The sequence below is a fragment of the Danaus plexippus genome, chromosome 14 (assembly GCF_018135715.1).
Source record: "Danaus plexippus chromosome 14, MEX_DaPlex, whole genome shotgun sequence".
NCBI classification, from domain to species: domain Eukaryota; kingdom Metazoa; phylum Arthropoda; class Insecta; order Lepidoptera; family Nymphalidae; genus Danaus; species Danaus plexippus.
Window position 1 is genome coordinate 6713377 of NC_083546.1, and position 27496 is coordinate 6740872.

Sequence of the window (27496 nt, forward strand, 5' to 3'; positions counted from 1 at the left end):
ACAAACCGTAACACATTATGATTTATGAGGATAATTCTGTCGCTTATGATTTTGGGATAGAGTGATTGTATCCCGTCTTTAAAAACTTTACAGAGAACACGATAATGTTATATAAAAATGTTGATATTTTTTTTATAACATCCGCTATAGCCTGGGTTGTTAGTTTATTTTATCACATATAACTCAGACTTTATTTATAAAGATGAAAACAGATTGACGACAAAATAGTTGATAGTCTTATCATTAGAAATTATCATCGTGTTTGTAATGCTTGAGTAATTGTTGTATAAAAATATGGGTATGTGGCTGAAGTGGAATTTCGCATGTTCAGATCCGCTTCGCTCAGTTAAAAAGGAAATTCAGAAGAAAAGAAAGAACATCAAATTGAAATAAAACTGTTGAAGGTTTGCGGATCTTACTACGCGTTTTGTTGTTATTTTATACGTACATAAACCCGACGTTTCGGTTCTTTTGTAGCCGTGCTCATGGGCACACGAGATGAATAATTTTTCATCAAAGAATACTGCAAATTAAAGGCGTATTAAGCGTATAATTTTATGAAATTTGTTTCATTTGCCAACGGACTTTTGACTTGCAACAAATTAATTCCCATTCCGACATTTCAATCTAAAGAATGATTATATCATTGTCGTTATTAAATTTACTGAAATCGTACTATAAGTTTGTAAATCTAGAATTTTAATTAATATATTATATTATACGAGATGAAAGTGATCACGGTTGCTGCAAAGGAACTGAAACGCCGTGATTTGCATCAAATCCTGCAAATTTTTTTTTATACTATAGGGGATAAACGAGCAGGCTAGCCACCTGATGGTAAGTGGTCAACGCCGTCCTTGAACACTTGTTTAGTTGGAGAGTGTGTTGCCGGCCTTTCAGAAAAAGGTACGCTCCCTGCTTGAAGCACCCTAAGTCATATTGAATCTGAAATACGTCGTGAGGCAGCTGATTCCACAGGGTGGTGGTGCGAGGCAGAAAGTTCTTTTTGAAGCGCACTGTGGTTGATATTGTTAGTTACTCTATTACGCAAAAACCACTTAGCGGATGTTGATGGAACTTTTCATTAATGTAGTTCAGAGATAAGAAAAAGATATATACTATAATTCATTCTCGAATTACTTGTACTTCCTGCGAGATCATATGATATTAATCTATGCACTTCTCTTCGAGCTTATTATCGAGTTCCAAGGACGAAGCCGCGAGCAAGAGCTTGTATTTAATAAACAATGAACAACTTAAGTGTAACAGGTATGTAAATGTTCTGCCTGTCTCTTCAAATTTGTTTCAGGGATTATTATTCTGACTTGTGACACTTTTATAGTATCTGTTTTGTATTTATCATTTGTGAGACATTACTTTTAAATATAATATGACAATATTATTAGAAACAGTAAGGTTTGTTATATAACAAATATATTTGTATAGATTTTTATTATCTTAGAATGTTGTTGGTTAAAATATATATAGTATTTGAAATATTATATATAATTCTTATTATGTGAAGAATGTCATGTTGTCGTTTTATGATAACCCCGTAATAAATAAAAATTAGTTAATTTAATTTAAATGAAACTAATATTTTTCGGATAAACCACGCGGATTTTTATTATTTTAAAAAACTACATAATCCCGACGTTTCACACATTAAACATTAATTATTTCTTAGATCTCATTAGTTAATTTAAATCATACATTTATTATTATATCGCTATTTCTTCTTTAAAATTTATTTACTATGTAGAAAATTCAATATTTCTTTGTTACCTCACTTTCGTTTTTCAATTTCCCATTCCTTGGGGGATTCCTTGTCATATAAATGTTAATTTCTCGAACACATTTTCCTTTATACAAATTTGTTACTATAAAAGCGTTGTAGCTCACCAGACTCGTTTATTTTGTTTCAGTGTCGTAAAGATGAAGGTTATGATAGTAATGTTGCTTATATCTATGGTGTAACAAATGTCTCACGGTGACACCGTCCATGGAGTGAATGTTCCTGCATCTACCACAGCTAAGTCATGGACAAGGAAGTTGGGCGAGAAAGCGGTGGGTAGAGAATGGTAGTTGTTTACTTTAACCAAAAAGCCTAAACCTTTTTATACCTTAGTCTAAACCTACCTTAGTCACTTATTTATTACGCAGCATAATAAAACAGTCTTAATTAAAAACAAATTTAAATTAAAGTGCTATTTCATTCATTGTTTAATCTATAGAAAAATTGTTTAATATAATGCTATATTGTTCTCAGAGCAAGGTACTGTATGGCCTGTCAGTGATCGGTCAGGTGCAAGGAATAGTACAAGGAGGTCGAGGAGGTCACAGACATAAAGGGACAGCTCTCAAAAAAACAACATAGTATACGGTAATACATATTCAGTACAGGTCACTAAAGTATCTTTAACAGTTTTATGTTTGTTAAAAGTTAATTAAAATTGTTATTTGAAGCTTCTAACCCGTTTATTATATGAATAGACAATAGTTATGTGTTATGTATTGTGACGATGAAAACTTGGATCATGCCTACTCACAACTGTTGTTATAATTAAAAGCACTTCTGTACCAAAACATATGTTTTTCATGACCAGTTGTTACGTAATTATATCATTATTAATATACACAGGTTTCTCCACACTATAATCGTAATGTATTTCACTGTGACACATGCCTACAATGTCTGTCTCTGGTAATAATATTATCATATAAATTGCTTGTAATAGTCATTCATCAATTAGTTTCCTAGTAGCAGCATCTCAGTCTGGATCTTTGTGAAGATTTTTGCTTAATATTTGTTTTAATTGTAAATATGTCGTTGAAAACTATAAAATTAAGAATTAAGAATAAAATTAATTGAAGGAAAAGGCATTTATGTATGTATATTAATATTATAACTTTTAGTGCATAAAAAACACCACCAATTTCAAGATATTCAAGACAACATCATGACTTCTATTTAAATTGTAATTTAACCAAGCCGTTAGCAGCGGCCGATGGAAGTTAGTTTAGTTAGTTAGTTAGTTTGTTTTTACGTTGACAGATAGCACTTTTAATAATCTTACCAAATCGTGAATCAAATGACATTAAATGTCTGTAACCATTCGTATAGCGTAATGTATTATTAAAAGTATGTAAGTGAGTGTTAAACAATGTAGGTTTAGGTGTTGTATGGGGAAGGTAAGCAGTGCTAATTGCATCTATGGTGTGCACGCCACTGAGTTTATGCCATTGTATTGTTAATAATTAAATAACGTTTACTTCAGTCTTCAGATTTAAACAAACATTTAATATTAAAATATATTTTGTCCTTCTTTTGTTCTGACATCTGGTGAATGTGTAATTGACTTATTTTACGAGATAATTCAATTATGTTAGAACAACAAAACTTACCATAAGTCATCAATCAATCAAGTTTATAAGACACTAAAACTTGTTAAAAGTGATATTTTTAAAAGTAATTTTTATTTTAACTGAAAGGGTTAATTTTTTGAGTTAAGTTCAATGAAAAGGAATAGACTCAGGTCACAGTATCACTCGGCTTCAAAAAGCAGTCAATGTTTTAGTCAAACGGTTTCTCGAAGGGAAATATAAATAATTCCTGAAAAGAACACTGCAGTCCCCCTTCCCAGAAGTCCACTTATTGGTACTTATAATATATCAATAAAATTGTACGACAACCTCATTCCTTGGCAAAAAAGAGTCAAATATTTAGGAGTCTCTTGAATGGTTGTCCAACCTGAGTCAGTCAGTCACTTACAGAGCCGCCAACCTCCTAGGCCGCCTACACCATTTAGTCTAAAAAAATCTAGTTACGTCACAAAAAGTAAACTTTAAATTATTTTTATACTTCCAGACAAGTCGTAGCCAAGCGTGTGCTCGCTCACGCTTGTCACTCAACCCTTATCAAAGGGTAGGTGCTACAAAACAAATTAAAGCACATCGGTGCCGTCCATCAGGAATTCCGATATCCACAGGATCTCCAACATCTATTATAAACCTACCTCTCCCACTACCGCAACTCCTTCATTCTTTTTTTCTCGTTTTTTTTAATGATATAGACAATACATAAAGAGGTATATATATTTTGAGTCCAATATATTGTTTCACTGCCAATAACTTTTTCCAGTATTGAACTAGCGTCAGCTGTTTTAAATCAATAGATATTTTGAGTTTGAAACTTTTCAGAAATCTGGCATTGCATTCAAATGTCAAAATATAGACAAGATTTATTAATCTCAATCGAGTTGTTACCTAAAGACGGCTCTGTTTGTCTAAATTAAAGTATTTTCTTATGTTTATCTAAGAAGCAATTGCTATTCTTCTATCAGGGTCGAGATAGCCCACGTACAAACTGGATATTACTTCTAGATTTTAAGCTTGTAAGTTTAAAGGTTGATACCTATGGGGTAATATAGAGCAAAGAGTTTTTATTGTACGATCTTAATCATATTTCGTTGCATCCAGAATGAAAGTTATATATATAGACCTCAATACATTTGGAATAAGATTATTAATTTTAAATATGTATAAATTAGTAACAATTTATAAATAGGAAAACATTTGTCTTGCGTACATACAACTTGATATCTAATAATGAGATCTAAGATTTTCGCGAGTTTTATTCATTTAAATGAAACTAGTATTATTCGGATATACTACGCGGATTTTATTATTTAAAAAACTACATAATCCCGACGTTTCGGTTACTTTGCAGCAACCGTGATCACGGGCAGACGAGATGATATCTAATGTTTAGTGATAGATATGTGAGAAATGATTTGAAGCCCATGTTAATTCCCAAGTGATTTATTCCGGGCATATATTATGTTTAATCAGAAGTCGCCTCACGTTAAGCCCATATCGAGAAGGAGATCGGTTGTTGATGTAGAAATTGAGAAACAACGACATTTTTAAGGTTCAATTAAGGAAACTTTGGTTGTTTTTATATTTATAATATTTTAAAAACTTAAATGTTTTTGTTAAATTGAGATTTATTCATTAAATTATTAAACTATTTTTATCATCGTTTCCGTTCGGTTTGGTTCGAACGTTTTGGTTTGTATTTTCTTATCATTACAATATTCGAAAACATTTTACATTATTTTAAAAATTAATTATATCTCAATAAATTACAGATATTTATTTTATTCAATACTTTTCGATCGTCGCTAATATAAAGCATTGTTTTTGATTTCGTTTTATAATCTGTAGTAAGAAAGTTGTGTTTAACGTCAGATTTTAGACTTAAAATTATAAAAACACTTCCTTGGAAGACGTGGCCGTGCAAAGATTTGGATGTCAAACTTATTTGTGGTTTAGAGAAGAAAAAATTAATTTAATTGAAGCCATCGACCAACTGCATACTCATATAATAAATTTCCCAGTCGCGAAAGGATCCTCATAGCGAGTAGTCTGATATTCTTTCAAAGTTACGTATCATTGGTTTCATGTTCAAGAAACTATTTCCCTTCTCACATTCAATTGAGTGTTGAGAGGCTCGTATGGCTGTACTGACTCAAATATTTTGTATTTGTCGCGATAAGAAGAGTAAAAATCTTTTTCTTTTGTTATACTTTGAACTCTTCGTATCTTATAATTTGTATAGAAATTGCAATCTTACAACTTACTTAAATCTCACAATGCTCTTTGTTAAAATTTTCTTGAGCACAAAGATATTTATTTGATATTGTACTAGGAAATCAAAACCGAATCAGATTTGGTGCCAAGTTTCATCAAAACATTGTTGAAACTATTTGTCTTCTCTTAAACCAAAGTTCTCAGTAATGAACTTATAATATTTATTTCTTTATTTTAAAGTGCTACGTAGGAAATCTTTTTTTATATTACTCATAACAATTTTCTTCAATGAGAAAGCTATAGACCAATGACGTCCCAAATTATCACACGATAAAAATAAATATTCCTTTTTTCAAGTATTTTTTTCAACTACAGCATTTTATTATTAATTTCCTCAAAATAGTTTGAATAATAATAAGTTACTCTTTAACAGGGTAAAACGTCTATGATTTGAAAATAAAATTACATCTTACAAGGTTTTATGTAAGATTAAGATAACGTAAACGCAGTTCAGCATGAACACAATCTGTAGAGACAATACACCTAATAATACATGCTATCTTCTTATGATTTGCTTTTCTTCTCTTTTATCTTTTAAATTTAATAAAATAAAGAGACGAAACTATTTAAAACGCGTTAAACACTTACCTCAACCGTACAAGCTCCTCTCCCTGCCAAACTAAATTTGAAAGGAGCCTACTAGGGCCGCCTTCGAAGTACGTTCCATGAACAAATTTGATGTTAGTCCTGGACCAGCCCAAGACTTTTAGTAGGTTGTAGAGAGATTAATCTGTCATAGCTTTCGCTCCCACTTCTACCGCGTACAAATCTACGACCAACCTATTCCTAGTGATTCGTTAGTGAGCTCGTAACACTCATTGAAATGGATGGCGTGGTCTTTGAGGATATCGGTTTCCCAAAGAACCGTAAGCTCAATTAACACTTAAAACACTTAAAATTCGCGAATACATAAATATGTCTGGTACGAAAGACTAATCGCTTCACGTATGATTTCTAGAACCCTATCGTGACGACGCGAATATTGACCTCCATCCAGGAGTGCCTTCTATAGCACCAGCAAATTCTTAGCAGTCACAATAAATTAAAAGTAACATAACGAAATCTTAAATTATCTGTATCGCTTGTTATTTTTTTTTATAAGTAATTATTTGTTGGCGAACTCCTTGGTACCTCTAAATTTAACTTATATAATTTGACGATAACCTTTCAGTAAGAAAATTATTTGAAAATTTACAACACAAGAGAAAGATATGTATTTTATATTTATAATCATATTTTATTCAGCATAAAAAAAAATCTAAAATCGTTTGCTATTTAAATTGAATTCTGAAAATTCATTGACCTTGACAACTTATATCGAAGTAATTCTGTGGAATCATTTTTAAGGGAAACTCATTGCAATGGATTATAATGCTTACTGAAACAAACAATTTAAATGTCTATACGAAATAATTAATGTTTAATGTGTGAAACGTCGGGATTATGTAGTTTTTTAAAATAATAAAATCCGCGTAGTATATCCGAAAAATATTAGTTTCATTTAATTTATGTTTTTTAGAAGTTACAATATGCATGACATATATGGCAATTGAAACTATTAGAGATCCGAAACAATTTCGCTACGTATATAATAAATAAAAAAAAAGTCGTACTCACAAAGCCTCTAGCCATTTCAATTATTTTACAACAGTTTATGTTGTCGTTTGCACTAACTTTATTTTGGTGTACGACCCTAAGGTTAAATTTTAACGCCTTAAGCTCACCTTTGGTTAATTTTTTTATATACGTGCAAAGAAATAAGATGAATTTTAGGTACACATTATAATATATTTACATCAAATGGAATTTGTCTTAAAATGCGTAATAAATATGTTATTTCCACAGCTCTCTCTACAGTGACTATTGAGGTACGCTCAATTCTGACTTTGGATATTATCCCTGCACACGCTAACGATTGTCCGAAGAAAACTTGTTCTTTCTAAGCAGTGAATACCCAAGCACAGGACATTCAAGTCCGTAGCAATTGTAAAATATAATACATTTTAAGTCTTTCTGTTAATCGTCTACAAAATTTTTGTGATTATTTTTTTTGAAGAATGGAAAACTTTATACAGAGTAACATTATTCTGTATCACTTTAGGATGTTATAATGATTATCAGTACATTGAATGCTATAAACATTTTTATACGGATACAAAAATGTGAAGTGACAGTGAAAAAGAGCTGATAAGATACGTCTTACACATTGGATACTTATTTATAATAATGGATACGGTTCCTTGATATAATGTACCTTCAAGTCATCAATAAGGCGCGAGAGAAGATGTTTTGAACGACCAGCGATGTGTTTATATCTTAATAACTTTGAAAATCCAAGTAGCTGACTGTAATACGTTTCTGTAATGTCATTTATTCAATTGTTTATTTATTCAGTATAAAAAAAAACCTACTGTTTTATTCTAGAAGAAAATATTCTGTATAGTTTGTATTGAAGTATGCATGCACGTGCATATAGAGAATTGTATTAATCTGTGGAAATATATTATTTTTATATATGAACGTACTCTATTTTGGTTAACAGAATAAGAAACTTAGTATCAGATATGTATTTTTTTCAACGTTTTTCTTGTCTTAAAGTTCCCTAAAAGCTTAACTAAAACTTTGAAGACATTCTTGATTATAAACTTTAAATAGGAAGGCGGACTTTAACATCGTTAAAAAGTAGCGCCTTGACTCTATAAATAAAAAAATACACAACAAAAACAGTGAAAAACATTAAAAAAATATATACTTCAGTATCTCTTGACGCTTGTGTTGAAAAAATCTACCATTTAAAAATATTAAGACAGAAGACCAGTCAGTCACAGATGAGGAAATTAAAATGACAGAGTTAAACCCTGTTTAAGATATTAAATAAGGTTTAAACAAAGTACGATATATATTACATTGATTGCGTGCGTAAGTTTGTTATCAAGTAACAAGTGTTATATATAGTAATAACATGTCATTCTGTTGTATGTCTGCTCCCCAACTTAAAGATAAAGGGATAACGTGTTAAGCGGATGACGGTCGCAATAAAACCTCTCCTCCGTGACCTTCACTGGTGATATTAAGTGACGCCAAATTACTTATATTAAAATGTGTAAGATTAAAATACTTACATTTCAAGCAACAAGTTAATTTTCAAAATATTTATATTTATGTTGTTTTCTATATATTGCAAATATAAGGTAAATTCCTATGTGTATTTCTCGTAAAGATTAAAGAAATACTACAGTAAATTTATTGTTATATATGTATATAGAAGGTATATTCATGACATTATTTATGTGTCAACGATCCTACCGATAATGCAAATTGTCAAACACCGAAAAAACCCTTTCTATAACATGCCTTTTCTTTCTCCCGTAGTTCCAAGGATGACATTGCTCTTGTTGTAACGAATGACAGGTGACAGTAGCATGTTGTATTGAGTAGACAGTCCTAATTTTATTGCTTTAGATTACAAGAGTAACATGACTAGGAATAAACAACAACACTTACATAGTAACACATTTTAATTTGAAGAAAATATGCCTAGTACTTGATGGGTTACTTGAAGGTTACGTAAGATCCCGTGCTCTTGAAGTTATGAAGTTTCTAATTTATTATTAAAGTATAAACTTCTACGTTTAATATAAAAATATGTATTGGATCAGAAAACAAACTGCGTAGTTATAAGACAAAGCTATTTAGTTTATTAAAATTGAAATTATCTTGAATATTTACATCAGAATAATTTCTGAGAAAAGTTGTATTCAATTATAATGAATTCAGTTTTAAATGATTTTAAAATATTTGAACTTTGTTCGAAAAGTCAATACAGAAATGAAGAGAGAAGAAGTAGCAAGGCATAATATATATAATTCAGAAGACAAATAGAACGATCAAATTTAATGTCTTCAATAAATTTCACATTATGGATGGAATTAAAAGATTAAGAAAATTTTTACAATTTGGTTCGATTGAATTCGTCGGTGTATATAAGATTAATAGTTGAAGCTATTTTCGCATTTCTTTAAAATTACTGCATACGTATCTGGTATCTGACTGTTCTTGTGACTTAAATAAGACTACTTAAAAGCATCATGTCGTCTATATTATGGCAGATATTGAAATAAAAATGTGTACATTTATTTGATACAAGAAAATAATAGTATTGTCAAAATAATGATAGACAATAATTATTTCTTTAGCTGTAACTGTGCGAGTAAAAATCATTGGATCGGAGCCAGTTTGCAACAGTGCAGATGAATTGTGCCACACAGCTTAAATCTTGAGTAACTTTATATTCAAACAATTCTTTAAGTCTGCTATTGAGTAAAGAATCTTTGACTCCATAGACACTCACAAACAATCGTGAATTCAAACTCGACTTGCATTATATGTTTGAAAAATAAAAACAAAAGACAAATACTACTTCGAGAAATACCTGATGTAATACAGCAATTTTGTTTTTAAGAAATAATGCTTGTGAAATACATATTACCGAAATGGAATAATTAAATTTATATGAAAAATAATATAAGAATAAACCACAAAATAATATGTTGACAAATATAATAATAATATGCTGTTAAAGCTAAATACCTTTTACTTAATATTAATATCTTTTTCAAATTGAAAACGCAATGCAATATCAAAATGAGGGCGGGATACCTCCACGAGGAAATATTCCGTCTGAGACATGACACAGGTGATGTTCTGCTTGTTATAACGTCTCTTACAGTTACCGATACTAATATTACTGTGTTTTTTTGTATCGTACTTAAGTACGTTAAGAATATGGTTTTAACGTTATTATTTGGTAAATTATAAATTTAGCAATGTCTCAGTAAAAAAAACTGAAATTGTTCTGGTAAAATGTATTGTATATAAAAATAAATATTGAATGTTAAAATAAATCTCTCTCGACTTTGTATGGCACTGAATCATCTGTATGATATCTGAGATTTTCACGAGTACACGTTTAATACAAACTACGTTTTTCGGATATGTCTAAGCCGTTTTTTTCAAATTTAGTCGACGTTTGGATTACCTTAAAGTAACCGTGATCACGGTCAGCGGAGAGGAAAGTGTCTCATTAAAAAGTGATCACGGATTTTGGCATATACCGATAAAAAATAAATTCCAATGCAAAATAAAACATAATGTATAGATTAAGTTTGGACACGTGATTACTATTAGTGACATAGATAACTTCTGAAGTTCTGAATGACCTGGAAAAGTATGATCTGGAATAGTCAAACATCAATAGATCCGGAAATGAAAATTGTTTAAAAAGAATAACGAAATATTATTTGGAAACATATTTAGTATTAAGTACTTTCTCTTCCATCAGTTAAGAGTTAGATAAGAATTACAGAGACATAATATTTAGGTCACACAGTCGTACCGACTTTTCATAACAATAATATAATACAAATACTTAGACCAACGAATAGTTAAAGAATTAGATAACGAAATACAAATATTAAATCTCTATTTCTCTTTTAGCCTCTTTTAATCGTATTATTAATATAAAATTACGCTTCTGTGTACAATGATAAAGGGTGACGTGGAAATTATTTAAGGACCAAAAAACGACCCATCGTTTTCTTTACGAATGTATTAAAACCTCAAGGTTCTTTTATAATATGTAAAATCTCTGTAATACGTAAAATATAACGGAGGAGAAAATAAAAAGTGCTTAGATGTTTCGCGAAAGTCGTTTTACGTGTTTACGTTACTGTAATAATATATATTATATTAATAAAAAGGAGCTGATAAGATGTACCGGATGTTTACGTTCATTGATGATCATAGCTTAGTTTCGAGTTAGCAACACCTTTAGGAGACGGTTGAATGTGTTACAGACGAGATGTTTACATCAGAATGACTTTGATAACGAAATACCACATTGCTCTGATGTAACCTCTTTACTTATTCATCAGATTTTTTACCCTCCTCTACGATCACACACTTTCTTTTGTATGTTGATAAATTGTTTTGATAAAAAAACTTTTTTCCTTAAACCTGTTACTAACGAATTCCTAAAAAGTACCATTCTAAATTTATGCCTATAACATTTCTTCAAAAACTTTTTTTTTTCTGAAATCATAAACTAACTCGGCGCTTTTAACTGTCTATAACATTTTCATTGTATAAACTTATATAATATATTATATGAAAGATTCAGAGAACACTACTGATATTACGTGGGGGTGAATGTCTCGTATTATAAGAAAAAAATCTTTACAGTTAGAAAAGTATTCATTATTAGTGATGTCGCTGAAGTGACAGCGTTTTTAAAGGATAAGTTAAGTGTTGGATTCGATATTTGAATTATGTTTTAACTTGAACTTTTTTAATATTTCCAGCAAGTCAAATTTATCCTAACGTTTGAAAGAACCTCATTTGATTATATTCTACTCTCTATACGAGCCACGTTGAAGACATTATTGAAGTAGCTACGTTCCTCTCAGTTTGTGAGGATGACATAAACTTTTATTGCAATGTTAAAAGTGCACTTTTGTTGTTACAGAAGTTAAAAATTAGAGAAATAAAATAAATTAAATCTCACATCACCATCGCTATACATCTGTTGTTATAATCAGAATTGAGAAAGTGTGTAACCTTAACTTGAATGGGTGGAAAAATACTTTTTATAACCATACAATCCATCCATCTGTATGATAAAGAAGAAGAATAAGAATAAAGAAGAATCAATTTGAAAGAAATTGATAAATAATTAATCGGTATTGGAATAACCTCTTTGTTAATTAATTATATTTTTATTTGAATATTGGCTTCACATGAGCTCTTATAGATCAGTAAAATTTAATGTATTGCCTGGGTTTACTCAGAAAAACAAAATTATAAGATAATTATGAATAAACTTGAAAGACTGACAAAATATAGATTTAACAAATTTCATACTAATGTTTAGTTTTTAACACTAATGAATAATAAATAGTTTGTTAATATGTGTAGTTTTCATGGACGTGTTTATAAAACATGAACATACTTAGAGATTAAAATAAAGTATTGAGGGTTGAAGTCTTGGTGGCCTGGAGGTTAAAGGTCCGCCTCTCATACGTAAAGGTGCGGGTTCGAAACCTGGCAAGTACCAATGTGATCTTTTCCGAGTCATATGTACTTTCTAAGAGTATTTAGACACCACTGACAAACGGTGAAGGAAAACATCGTGAGGAAACCTGGACTTATAAATACAATTTATAAGATTGAAATCGCCAATCTATCTTGAGCAAGCGTGGTGATTAATGCTCTTACCTTCTCCATGTGAGAAGAGGCCTTTGCTCAGCAGTGGGCTCCGGTAGGCTGATGATGATTGAAGGCTGAAACTTAAAATAATTATAGAATATCATATTATTGTTATCTCCTGACGGAGATTGGAATCAGAAGAAATCCATAACTTCCAGCCAGAAAATATAACAGAATCTCTGTTCTAAATCATTTTAAATTTGTAAAGTATAAGATGTTGTTATGATAAATAAGCATTTGTTGAATATTCAATAAGTTGAAGTCAAATGTACATTAAATTTACAAACAGAAACAATTAATTCTTGGATGCTTCCTTTGGCTTCTGTCCAAATGATCGTCCTCTCAAACAAATGTCCAGTGAAAATTTTACTCTTTTAAAATATAATATAAAAATTACTGATACGAATAATTCTGTAATACGAACGACTGAAAACTTTTCTTATTTGGTAGGATTCAGTGAATTTTTTCGATTAGGTCTTTGTTACAATTTATATAATTGAATTATTTTTATGCTTTTCTTTTGGCGAATATTTGTATTACATACGGTAACAGCCATTTAGTTCGATATTTAGGTAAGTCTGTTAAATTTTAAAAGGTTCAAAGAGACAAGGGAACACCATTGTCATATTTAATAAATTGTCTCTTTTTAAAGGAATAAAAAAATTTCACGATTGTCATTATTAATATGTGATATCAGCGGTGTGTTTATAAGTAGATTATTGCAGCTGAAAATATGAAATTTTAGAACTGTCATAATTCGGGTACCTGGCAATAGCTTTCAATTATTACCATGTATACGAACTGGGGTATTTTTGTATCGTAGAAAGAAAAAACTTACCTCTACGGCTATTATGTGTCATTGGATATTAACAATGAATGGGACGAGTTATATTTCGTACTGATAAAATCACGGAATTATAGAATTAATATAAAAACTTCGTAATGTATTGGTTTTGTGAATTGGCGGCAAAATAATACATACTTTTATAGACTAAGACAATATTGTTTAGCACATGCTATGTTTAGTTAAAGTTACAAGGTGAGAAGTTTGTAAAGATAAAGAAATTTAAATAAAATAGAAAGAAGATTAGTACATCTTTCTAAGATTTATTGAGTCATTGATTCCAAAGAAATTCCAGTATAGAAGAAGACATATATGAGGCCAGCCTAACCTAATGATTTATGATTGGCTGAGAAACTTATTTAGGTTTGTTCACATTTTAACTTTATTACTAACTTGAATAATAAAGACTTATCATCTACTTCACGAGAAGTGTTCAAACATTTGTGACATTTATCTGTAATCCTGATGTTTTCTGTTCTGCAGATCCAGTAACATGAACGAAATGCCTTACGGTTAATAGCCAAATATATTAAAATTAATTTTGTCCATGAGCGTGCTGATAATGGAATCAAATACATGATAAATGAAACTAGTATTATTCGGATTTACTACGCGGATTTTATTATTTAAAAACTACATAATCCCGACGTTTCGGTTACTTTGCAGCAACCGTGATCACGGTAGTAGTTTTTAAATAATAAAATCCGCGTAGTAAATCCGAATAATACTAGTTTCATTTAAATGAATACTCGCGAAAATCTTAGATCTCATCAAATACATGATAGTTTTCTAATGAATCGGAAGATCCTAATGCTCTTGGTTAGTCCAATGTCAATGTATTAGAACATTAACGTCCTTTAAATAGTGTGAGATGTGATTGCTGAATATCATTAGGCGTGCTATCAAGTGCCGAGTATATTGTATTATAATAACTAAATATGAAGTTCTCATTAGTGTGCGTGTTGTTGATGTCTGTGTTTATGTTGTTTATTACACAGAGCTCTGCCAACCCTAGAGTTAACTTCGGAGCTATTGTGAGTTTTGTTATTTTTGAAGTTTTTATTTTTAATATCACATTTCAAACACTTGACCCCTCTTCCAGCGACATTAACATTTACAACTAATTTAAGTGTATCCAGTTCAATGTTTTTGACAATTACAATTTATATTTCAGAAGAAAGGCCTCGGTATTCTGAGCGCGGCGGGAACGGCTGAGAACATATACGAGGAGTGGAAACACAGACACGGATAAAGAAACACAAAATTGTTAGATTGAAAATTCCACTAATATGATTTTAATAAAGAATTTCTTTGGCTATTCTTTTAATTTTATTTACTCTATTATAAAAACATCCTCAAGCAACTTCCATGGTATTTAATTTATTACATATCAAATAAAATAAATGAATTTTAATTTTTAAGAACATTAACGTCCTTTAAATAGTGTGAGATAGAAGAACTTTTATATTTCAACACGACGTTAGACCTAATCCTTAATATAAATTGGTCTGTTTTAAGTTAAATTGAATATTTGTACCTGAATTTATTGGCAGTTTTATAACTTTATGAACTTTGATCTCCTTTCAATTATTACGAGTGAAGTAGTCAAGACATTATGTTCTATTGTTCAATGGATTCTCAATGTTTCAATATGATTCCGTTGACCAAATCCTAAATATGTTAGAAGTTTTTGCAAACAATTATATTTTAAAGTTTTTTTAATGATGCTTTTGTTTTAAAGTGAAATATATTTTTAAATACTATCACTTTGACATGGATATAAATAAGCACAATTATTTAAGGACTGATTTCTCTTAGGGTCATATATATTTGTCTTTTATATGTAGGTGTAACATATACATATTATAAATTTATATACCTATGTGTGTATTTTTATATAGAACTTGCGTGTATCAGATTCAATCTCAATTAAGTTTAACACAGAAGGTAAAACAAGTTAGGTTTTGACTCTGTAATTTATATCATAATTGATTGATAATTGTATATCCTGTGTGTAGTATAAGTGAACCTATTAATACACTACTTACAAAAATTTCAGTTTCTAAATTGTCTCATTTATAGGTTCGGGTGTCTTTGCTATGTAATAACTACTCACAGACAATGTTTATCCAGCTTATTCCTGGTCCGAGGCAGACCAAGTGGAGTACGAGGAGTTTTATCTACACGCACCTTCCACTCCTGAGGGTCACAGCTGACTTCACTTCTCTCAGCTCCACCGCCGTCTACATCTCAAAATCAGAATATGCACATTTTAATTCCCTACAAATCGATAATTATAAAATCGACTTTATATGATTATTTATCTATTTTTTTTTCAATACGTCGGTTAAAGTCTTATGTAAGTTTTTTGAGAATTTGTAAAGTTTCTAAATTTATCTGTACGTCTCTCTGTCTGAACTAGACACAATTTATCCATAATATGCCAGCTAAAATTCTTTCACGATCACCTATGAGTATCATTGAGTTCTGATTATTTTAATGTTATTAATTAATAATTTATATCAAAATCATATAATGTAATGTCATTATGGAAGTTTTTATTACCATATTAATATATTTATTAATATTATTAATATTACACCTGTTCATTATATAATACAGTAAATAGGTAATATTATCATGATATAATTATAGAGCTAGAACAACGTAACGTCGATAAGGTACTTGTTATTTCAATCATGTATGCTGTCATGTCTTGACTACGTTGATATTTGTAGCTTTAAAATTACCCAAAGTAACTTCAATGTGTTCTTGAAAAAAAACCTTAATACATGAGTTATTAAGGTTTGTTTCGGAATGCAAAAATACGATTGTAATTATTTTTTTGTTATAATAGTTACTTTCACTACACTTTATAGGTGGTAGAGCCCAGCTGCGGTCAAGTAACTATAGCTCGAACATGGCTGGCTCGAACGGATAAGTACCACTCTATCACAGATCGGCCTGAAGTAGTCATTTATGACTGCGTATCGTCCGATGAGTGAGAGAGCCGGTTACCCTTTTCCTGTTCTCACCCTTTCCTGCCATTTCCTTATTCCCACCCCTCCCTCTCCATCAACAACCAAGGTTGGCAACGCGTCCCTAATTAGTAGCTTCATTTATCACAAGGTGATAAAAAATATATAATGTTAATAATAATTTCATTGATATAGTAGATTATAATTTATGCACGTAATTGCATGTTCCACGTCAAAACCGACAGTGCTTTGATGTGGTGCAATCAACATATAACCCGTTCATTATTAGCAATTACCTTCGTTAAACCTGTAATCCATACTAATAAATGAAATTGAAATGTCCATTTGTAATTTCGTATCATCAGACTTTCATTGAACTCATATAGAAATCGACATTTATAAAAAAAATATTCCCTTTTACTAAATTTCTGCACTTATGACTTTTCATAAAATGTATTAATAAAAAAAAATTGGATTTTTTTACATAGGTCATGACAATTATGAAGGATGACATAAAAAAATGATTTTCAATGTAAACCAAATGACTGTATGGAAAAGTATGAATTGTATGGACTAAAAAAACTAAAACGATTAAATATTTAAAATCCCAATAGTCGGGTCAAATTAGTCATTCAAGGTTACAAAAATTCCGACTTGGCTGAATATTGGTAGGATTGTTCAAAACACTAAGTCTTCATCCAGCACGTGCAAAAATATTTACTCGGGGCCAAAGGACACAAAACGGGTTTTTCCCGATATTCAGCAAAACAGTACGTTTTATCATAAAATTAGTTCAGACAAAAATTGTAGATCAGAAAATAAAAAATATCTCAATCCTTTTTTGTCCTAAGAGTCACCAGTTTCGTGATATAACGATTCAAAAAATTTAAAGAGTTTGAATAGTCATAGTATGCACTCGTTTCCAGGCCATCTTTCAGGTAGTGTACTGAGCGCGTTTTTTATGTGGTTTTCCCGGTAGGCCTATTCCACTGATCTCTTGTGATTCTGTTTAGTTTGAAAATATTGAATGAATGTAGATAGTGACAAGGATTTAAAACGATAAAAGGGGTGTCATTTTCTACATTTCATTTATAATAGTGTTTTGAACAATCCTACCAATATTCAGCCAAGTCGGAATTTTTGTAACCTTGGATGTCTAAATTTAACGGACTAATAATAGATCAAATCTTTGGATACCTGAAATGTGTAACAAGTTATAAAAGGTAGTGAAAAAATATATATTGATCAAATAGGAATCCAACACCAGTAAATCCGGTGGAAATCTAAATTGAGAAAGTACATTATAGAGGTAGATACTAAATATTTTGAATTATAAGTTAGTACTATATACAAGACGCTCACACTAAAAATTACTAGGAGATCTTCGCCTTAATTTTTTTCTTTCGCTCGAAAAAATCGTGACGCGATGTCATCGTTTCGGTACAGAACCGATTTTATGGACATCGGTTTCGTTTTCCAGCCTTGAAATTGATATTGGTGGTCCGATATAATATTTTTTAGATAAAAGCCACCCCAGATAATTGGTATATCGAAAAGAAAAAAACCTCGAATCAATCGGATACTCGCTCGCCGAAATCATCTCTGAATGACTGAATGAAATAATGACTCAGGAGTACTCAATTGAGGGTGAAGTATATTTATAAGTCTAGTTTTAGTCTGTTGAGATTTATTGCGAAAATGTTTCAATAAAATAAAAACCATAGATAATGAATTTGTCAAATTTAAAGAATCCTAATAATAAGTTTAAATATCAGCGACCTGTCAAAGAACGTACGAAAAAGTTTTTATATTTACAATAAAAACTATACTCTGGTTTTTAAGGGAACAGATACTTCACTTGACATATCAGCGACTGTTGCTCTATATGGTTTTGATAATTAACCTGTGTGTGTTTTTTTATATTCTTTGATCAATCCATAATATTTTCTATCTTAGAAGAAATTGTCTTCTTGACAAATACACAATCACTGATGACCAAATATAACAATATATATAGCATATGTCCCTTTGATTATATTTGTAAGGGCCTAATTACTTTAAGTCTTTTACTTTTAAGTATTTTTGTATTAAGGAAACTCAAAATTATAACCTTAATATTTAAAACCAAACTACAGTCGTCTTCAGTAATAACTCCTTTAACAGAATCACACCTTGAGTTCAAATTTGACATATTTATTCAATAAAAAAAATCATAAATGCTTACCAATATAACTCCGTACTAATTGAGTGGAACGTGGCGTCATGTTATACCACAAATTTCCTTTACTTATATTTGAAATTTTATATTTGAAATTATGTTACTATAACTATTTTGTATCTTAGAAATTTTACAATTAATAATTATCAAAAACTAAAACGTTTATAAGTTACAGTTGAGTTGTATTGTAACATATCTGATTACTAAAAAAATTCCTAACATCATAAGAGATAATCGTGTTTATTTGACAACTACTTTTGTTTCATGTTTATTAATTATATAGGGTGGTAAGCGGAGGTTCCAGGAAAACTACGAAACTTACTTTTATGTATATTATAAAAAGAATTACATATTAAAACTTATAACCTATACCTAAGACTATTGCCCCGATGTTAGGATAGCCATGTCATTCCATTGCTTGTGTGGTATCAGGAATTTTCTGGTTCACACGGCCTGGTGTTCGTTCTGCGGACACAGCAACCTCACTCATTGTATGATATTTCATCCATACAACGAGGTAGCCTCGGCTATATAAATTTTTTTTCAATACGTTGCGCGTACGTTACATAATTTTAAATATTTACTTTGTTTACCCTCATTCAGTTTTTTTAGAAGCAAGTATTTTAATTACTTATATCATATGTATAATATTGTAAAATTTTAAGCAAGTTGTTTTTCATTGAGGCTATAATATTTCTACGAAAAATTATATCTATATCTATTGACTGATAGTAATTTTAATATGTCTTTATAATTTCTAATCTGATTTAAGAAATTTCATTATAAAACAGAAATCTCACTTTAATAATATGAGTACATGGTTACTGTGGAAACAGTCTTATAAATATTATTAAATTTTATAAGGGTAGATCAGATACATCACATTATACTGAGTCGAGCACACGTGTACCTCAAATTACGTCTCAAGATATTAGTACATAACTTGATTGCATAAATTTTTTTGTTAAAATCTATGTTATACTTTATAACATTATATTTCTTCTATTCCATTAGACTTATTTTATTTCTTTGTTAATTTACATAGAAAAAAAAGATATTTTATTGTTTAAATTATATATATTATTACTTTATCCGTGTCTGTGTTTCCATTCCTCGTATATGTTCTCAGCCGTTCCCGCCGCGCTCAGAATACCGAGGCCTTTCTTCTGAAATATAAATTGTAATTGTCAAAAACATTGAACTGGATACACTTAAATTAGTTGTACATGTTAATGTCGCTGGAAGAGGAGTTAAGTGTTTGAAATGTGATATTAAAATTAAAAACTTCAAAAATAACAATACTCACAATAGCTCCGAAGTTAACTCTAGGGTTGGCAGAGCTCTGTGCAATAAACAACATAAACACAGACATCAACAACACGCACACTAATGAGAACTTCATGTTTAGTTATTATAATACAATATACTAGGCACTAGATATAACGCCTAATGATATTCAGCAATCACTTCTCACACTATTTAAAGGACGCTAATGTTCTAACACATTGACATTGGACTAACCAAGACCATGAGAAATACCTGCCCGTTATGAAAATAACAGATAATTGATGTTCTAATTAAAGGGCTTTTATTTTTATTAAATAAAATTTATAATTAAGAGTGATTAAACAATAATATCAACATTAATTTTGATAGGTTTTTCCACGCTGTTACAGGAATATTTAAGTATGAAATAGGTACAATTACAATATCAATGTATCTTTTAATTATATATGGATAATATAATAAAAAACTAACGTATTGTCCATTCATCAAACGTTTTTCAAAAGTATATTAATATAAATCTATGAAAAACGTTTTGTTTTTTTCTATGTTTATTAGTTTTCGTTTATACGTGAAAATTAAAAATAAAAACATCATTTTCGGATCGTCGTGATGAAGTACCAAAAATTAATTTTATATCAGACCTAATAAGATGAAACCTCTTTGGAATTTATTCATTTAAAGCCTGATTCTTTTTTCATATATATTAAGTTCTGAATTGAACACTTAAACATTATTTTGTGGAGTGTACGCAGTACGAAGACATTTAAAAGAAAATTTTGATGGTTTCCATTTCAATGCAGTCATTGATATGTATGGGGTTTTCCAATAGGGACGCTTGAACTTTGACAGCTGATTGCGGCCATGTTGTTTGAGTGACAGCTGTCAAATGCAGTGTGTTATATTCATTCCGTCCTCCCAAACCACCATGACAGGTTACAGTGTCGAGCAGCACGTGCAAATCATAAAATTGTTTTATGAAAATGGGTCTTCAGTTCGAGCAACGTTCCGCGCACTTCGCCCGTTTTACGGTCGCGATGATCGTCCTGCCGAGTCGACTATCCGTCGATTGGTGGACAAATTCGAGTCAACCGGGTCAGTTAACAATCAGCCGGTTCCCGTGCGTCAACGTAACGCGAGATCTGCCGAGAATATCGCCGCTGTGCGCGACAGTGTCCTCGAAAACCCGCGGCAGTCAATTCCGCGTCGCGCACAGGAACTCGGCCTTTCGCAGACGACAACTTGGCGAATTTTGCGTTGTGACTTGAGCCTGCACCCGTACAAGATCCAGCTGACCCAAGAGCTCAAGGTTAATGACCATAGACAGCGCCGTGTGTTCGCTGACTGGGCATTAGAGCAGTTGGAAGTTGACGCCGATTTTGGCGAAAAAATCATCTTCAGCGACGAGGCGCATTTTTGGATGAATGGCTATGTCAACAAGCAAAATTGCCGTATTTGGGACGAGACCAATCCACACGAGGTTCACCAAGTGGCAATGCACCCGCAGAAAGTGACTGTTTGGTGCGGATTTTGGGCCGGAGGCGTGATTGGTCCGTATTTTTTCGAAAACGATAATGGTGTGGCCGTCACCGTCAATGGTGAGCGATACCGGTCGATGATAACCAACTTCTTTTGGCCTGAAATCGAGAATATGGATCTGGACAACATGTGGTTTCAACAGGACGGCGCTACGTGCCACACAGCACACGCTACGATGGAAGTTCTGCACGAGCAATTTCTGGACATGGTCATCTCGCGCGGAGGCGACGTGAACTGGCCACCGAGATCGTGCGATTTGACCCCGCTGGACTTTTTCTTGTGGGGTTTTCTTAAGTCGCAGGTCTATGCCAACAAGCCGCAAACCACCGATGCCATCAAAGTCAACATACGCCACGCCATCGATCAAATACAGCCCGATTTGTGCGCCAGAGTCATCGAAAATTGGACCTTTCGTGTGCGCGCCACCAACCGAAGCCGTGGCGGTCATTTGAATGATGTCATATTCCATACATAATGGGGTCGATAGACCTTCCAAATAAAAAAAAAATTTCGTAAATATCTTTCCTACATGTATTTTTTTTTGCATTTCAAAGATTAAGCGCCCTTAATGGAAAACCCTATAATTATTAAATGAACCTAATATTTTTCGGATATACTATGGGTGATTTATTTTTGTAAAAAACTACATACTCCCGATGTTTCGGTTACTTTTCAGCAACCGTAATCAAAGGCAGACGAAATGTGAGTGTCTGTCAGTTGGTCCTGTTGGTTATCATCTACCGCCAACGATTTCTTAATTTTCTGGTCTACTTCTCTATTGAAATTGGGATGTTTTTTAATTTCAATAGCCTCGCGGATTAACCTCGGTATATACTTCACGAGCGAGGATTTGTGGTTTATCAAGCCGAATGTAGTGGCCCGGTTTGTCCATTGTGTGTTCATACGCTACTGACTTCGACGCGCCCCTATTTGTGATATCTGAGATGTGTTCTTAAACCCTTGTACCGATGCTCCTCTTTGTCGGTCCAAACTCCAATGTAAGACAAGCCACAGTCACAATCGAGTTTGTATACACCCGCTTGTTGCAAAGGAATGTTGATTGATCTTACGAATTGGCTCACTTTCTTGTGTGGTTTGTATATAGTCTTGATGGAATTCTTCTTCAAAATGTTGTCTATTCTGTCAGTACCTCCCTTCACATATCCCTCCTAGGTCATCGGCTTTCGACGCCCTTACATACATTATGGAATGAAAAACTGGTAACAGGAAACACAGAATAAGCGTACTTACTTATCAATTATCATACAACTGTATCAATTACAACCAGATATTAATATCGGTTTTAAATTATGGATCGTAATATTTTCTTGTATTAAAGTATTTTATAAGCTTTTTTTAGTTTTAAAATAACTTATGCTATCGTGGCAAGAATAACCATTGTCCTTAAAGAGAAGTAGCAGGCCACTGTACAGTCAAAATTACATTTACGGTCTCATCAATAAGTTAAAATGCAAATGCGGTAATTAGTTTTCTATTTATTTACTAAATATATATTATTCTCCGCGTTTCTGTTTCCGATTTTCATACACTCGTATTTTTTTAGCAAATTGCTGAGGAATCCCCTTGGAATTATTTTCTGGAAAAAAAAAAATCATAGTTGTAAAAAAATATTCAGTTGAAAATGGAACCTTAAATGATATATTTATTCTATTATATATAAATATCTTACATACAGCCTTTTATAACTCATCGGTTGTTGCAAAGTAACCGAAACGTCGGGAGTTTGTAATTTTTTTAAAAATAATAAAATACGCGTAGTAATGCGAAAATATTAGTTTCGTTTAAATGAATACTCGCGTTAGTCTTAGATCTTCCACATTTAAATAATGAGGAAAATTCTTTGTCAGCATAAATAAAACCAAGATTTTGTCTCTCTGCCAATAACTTGTTCGAATTATTGAATTGTCGCCAGATGTTATGAGCCATGCTTCAATAGATATTTGTAGTTTTCAACTTTTTTGATGCTGAATTTTAGTTAAATGTCATAAAATATATCATTAATATATATTTATACTTCGATAGGGTTGTCTTTTTAATTGTTTTTTAATCAGTCATCTATATTCACCTGTTAGCCTAACATACTGCTTATATACAGGTTTTATTAAATAAGATAAAATAAAAATAAAAAATTAATCGTAGACATCAAAGATTTCCTAGAGAGATACAATAGGTATAGGCGGAAGATCGAATAAATACTAAAAACTATTCTAATTTAAATTAAATCTTAAAATGTAAGCGTAACTTACACTTACTAAATGACCTACTCGATGCAGGCTTGCGAGGTGTATGGTGATTAGTTAAATTAAATACTGAATTAATATAACTTATAAATTGCGACTTATTGTTCCTGATTATAGTACGTTATTATACGTTTTAATGGAATTCTACATTGATTAATACTGGATTACATTGAGAAACGAGAAAAAATGTTATTCCTAGGTGTTAATCTATCATTCTTTATAAATGTACATTGTTCCTTCATTCAAAGGGAATTTTACATTAGCTAACTTCTTGTATTACGGCGAGGAAAATTATAATAAAGAATGTTATATCCAATTTACAATGTTAACATTCTTCATAATTGTGCATTCCTTGTTTTTATATATATATATATATATATATATATATATATATATATATATATATATATAGAAACAAGGAATGCACAATATAAGAGTATATTGTTACAAGTGGCGCCATCCGTGCCGTACTAATTACACCATACTATAATCCTTACAAATATTTTTATACTGATTATAATTAATAATTATATTAAACCATTGTAATTTTTCAATGGCAACATTTAAGTATTAAGATGTATTTGAAAACCATTAATACTGACTTCCGCCATTTTGTAAAACATTACTGGAAGTAACGCTGAACATTGATAAACAAATCTGAGACTATACCTCGAACGGTATATCATTTATCTTGTAGCGCGTTTATGTAACTAAATAAGAAACATGAAATATTTATGAACTATGAGTATTCGTGACGGCTGTACATTTAAATGAATTATCGTTAGGAATTTTGTATGTTCATTTGTAAACAGATGTGTCGTGATATGGGAAGCGCACGTGAAACCTGGTGCTATATATTTTGGTCAATTACTATGTTCATAGTTAGACGTCTTCACATTGATCTAACGTATTATATAATACATCGTTGAAACGATAATTAATGCAAATCATTACTAAACTTACTTTTTAAATATATTTAAAAAGAAATTTAACCAAAAGATATGTCTCTCAATTAAATTATATTTTTTATATCTTTAAAAATATTTAAAATCTAATAGTGATCTCCTTGGATGTAATCCAGTCCTTTAAACGTAGAGGCTAGTTACCAATTGGAACATTCACTCTTTCTATAGAAAAAATCTTCTCTGAAAAATGCTATTGATTTGCTATAGCTATAGCATTAATAGTAAGCCAACCTCGAAAACTTGTCAGAAATCAAATTTCTGTCAATTAAGATCAGGATGGTCAACTGATCCGTCTCCAGCTCTGATAAAGTCCGCAATTTTCTTATCAAGATTAGATTGATCGAGCGTCATGACCCGGAGTCTCGCTGAAAGGAGCATTCTTGGTCATTGAACATGGTGTTGTTAAGAGGCTTAACTCCCTTTTCAATAATAGTGTCATAGACGGTTATTTTAATAGCTTTTTCTCAAAAATATGGCTCGGCCACTCTTTCGCAGCTAATACAAATTCCTTCTTAAATTCACATTTTGTTTATTTTTAATTGTAAGAGTAGGAATAGACTGAGTATTTAAGATCAAAGTACATTTGCTTAAGCAGAATTTAAGAGAAGACGAGCTCTTTTGTTACAGCAAACGGAAATGTCTTGAAAGTTGTAATTGCTTCGCTCTGAATTTATTGTGCATCTGAGTTCTTCTTTCCTTTCGTATGATATTAATTAAATAATTTAATAAAACAATTTCTCAAAAGACAATAGTTAGACGTCATTTTAACAAAGTGAAATCCTTCAACGTGACAAAAGATAAAATTCCTCAGCTTCTTTGAAAAATACGACTTTTAAAGTAGCAGTTAGATAGTATTGATAGAATTGCATATAAAGCAACTTTACAATGACAGTTTTTAACCAAAATTATGCATGAGATGTATTTTTTGCACAATTTACAGAAAGACAGATTGATTATCACGAGTCGTTTAAGATTGATACGTTTATTAATGATTCGGACACGAGCTTGATGATTGTGTCATTCATTAGATAATGTCTTTCTAATGACTCGGAAGATCCTAATGCTCTTGGTTAGTCCAATGTCAATGTATTAGAACATTAGGGTCCTTTAAATAGTGTGAGATGTGATTGCTGAATATCAGAAGGCGTGATATCAAGTGCCGAGTATATTGTATTATAATAACTAAATATGAAGTTCTCATTAGTGTGTGTGTTGTTGATGTCCGTGTTTATGTTGTTTATTACAAAGAGCTCTGCCAACCCTAAAGTTAACTTCGGAGCTATTGTGAGTATTGTTACGTTATGTTAACCTTTAATATACAAAGATGCAAAGTGAAATTTACTATTTCTTTCTTATTATCTTAATAATTAAGGATAATATGTTTTCAGAAAAAAGGCCTCGGTGTTCTGAGTGCGGCGGGCATGGCTGAAAACTTATATGAAGAATGGAAACACAAACATGGACACTGATATAGATTTAGTTCAATAAATAATAAATGTTGACACGATTTTATTGTTTCTTTATTTAATTTTATAATTTAAAAGAAGATTTCACATTTATAAAGTAATGAACTGCTTTGATTATCAATAACTTAAAGATGATTCAAGAGTATTTCCTATTTATAACTCACCAAATAAAAATTATTTATGGTTGTATTTTGTTGGGATTTTATATTGATACAATTAAATATTTTCAATCACTTATATATTAATGTTTATCTCCAGTTACTGCCATTGATAAAATTTTATAATTTAAACATATATTATTCTTGTACTCTGTGAAAGATCACAGAAAATAAAAAAAATTGTACAATAAAGATATTCAACCATCGAAATTATACATCTTTGTTAAAATAACATTTTATTTTCTTACAAATTTAAAAGTAATGTTAAAGAGGAATTAGGGATAACAATTATTAAACATTAAAAGTAATAATTATTATGTTAGCTTTGTAAAGTCCAAACCGTTAATACGATGATTTAAAATGTTGAGTATATGTAATTAAATACTTATGTATACCTAATAAGTCATATTTCTTTAACATCAAATTTCAAAAATATAAGAATATGTTCCCAACAAATGTAGTTCTCAATGAATATTCCTTCAATATTATGTTCCATTGTTGTCTTGTCAAAACATTCCCCTGATTCACATTCAACGTTGTTAATAAACACGTAAATGATTGAACCGATTCCTTACATTAAGTATAGTACAAATATTCAGTTTTTTTTTATCTAGTAATTTTGACAGCCTTGACGTATTAGAATAGATAATCTATACATTGAAAACTGTATTCAATTAAATGAAACATAAACTTTAAGCCATTTGTCGTCTTCTAACTATACAGGCACGTTTCAGACACTGCGAAAAGCATACGCCAAAACTGCCTTACTTCATATCGGAAAAGACCTGATGTTTCAAACTGGTAGACATTATCCAAAAACATTTAAGAGTCAGCTAACGGCAACGAGCTTTCAAATTAAAAGAATCAG

General features: G+C 31.0%; 2 long non-coding RNA genes across 3 annotated transcripts; both read left to right on the plus strand.

The window, feature by feature from the left end:
- The first annotated feature begins 1750 nt into the window (after positions 1–1750).
- On the plus strand, positions 1751–26511 carry LOC133319172 (uncharacterized). Of its 2 annotated transcripts, XR_009752855.1 has the most exons (3): positions 1903–2067; positions 2270–2383; positions 26393–26511. It is a non-coding gene; the product is annotated as an uncharacterized LOC133319172 (long non-coding RNA). The 2 variants fall into 2 exon arrangements; XR_009752854.1 differs by lacking the exon at positions 26393–26511 and having other exon boundaries at positions 1751–2067.
- Positions 14404–15077, plus strand: LOC133319173 (uncharacterized). The gene is made up of 2 exons (XR_009752856.1): positions 14404–14793; positions 14934–15077. It is a non-coding gene; the product is annotated as an uncharacterized LOC133319173 (long non-coding RNA).
- Positions 26512–27496: the final 985 nt, after the last annotated feature.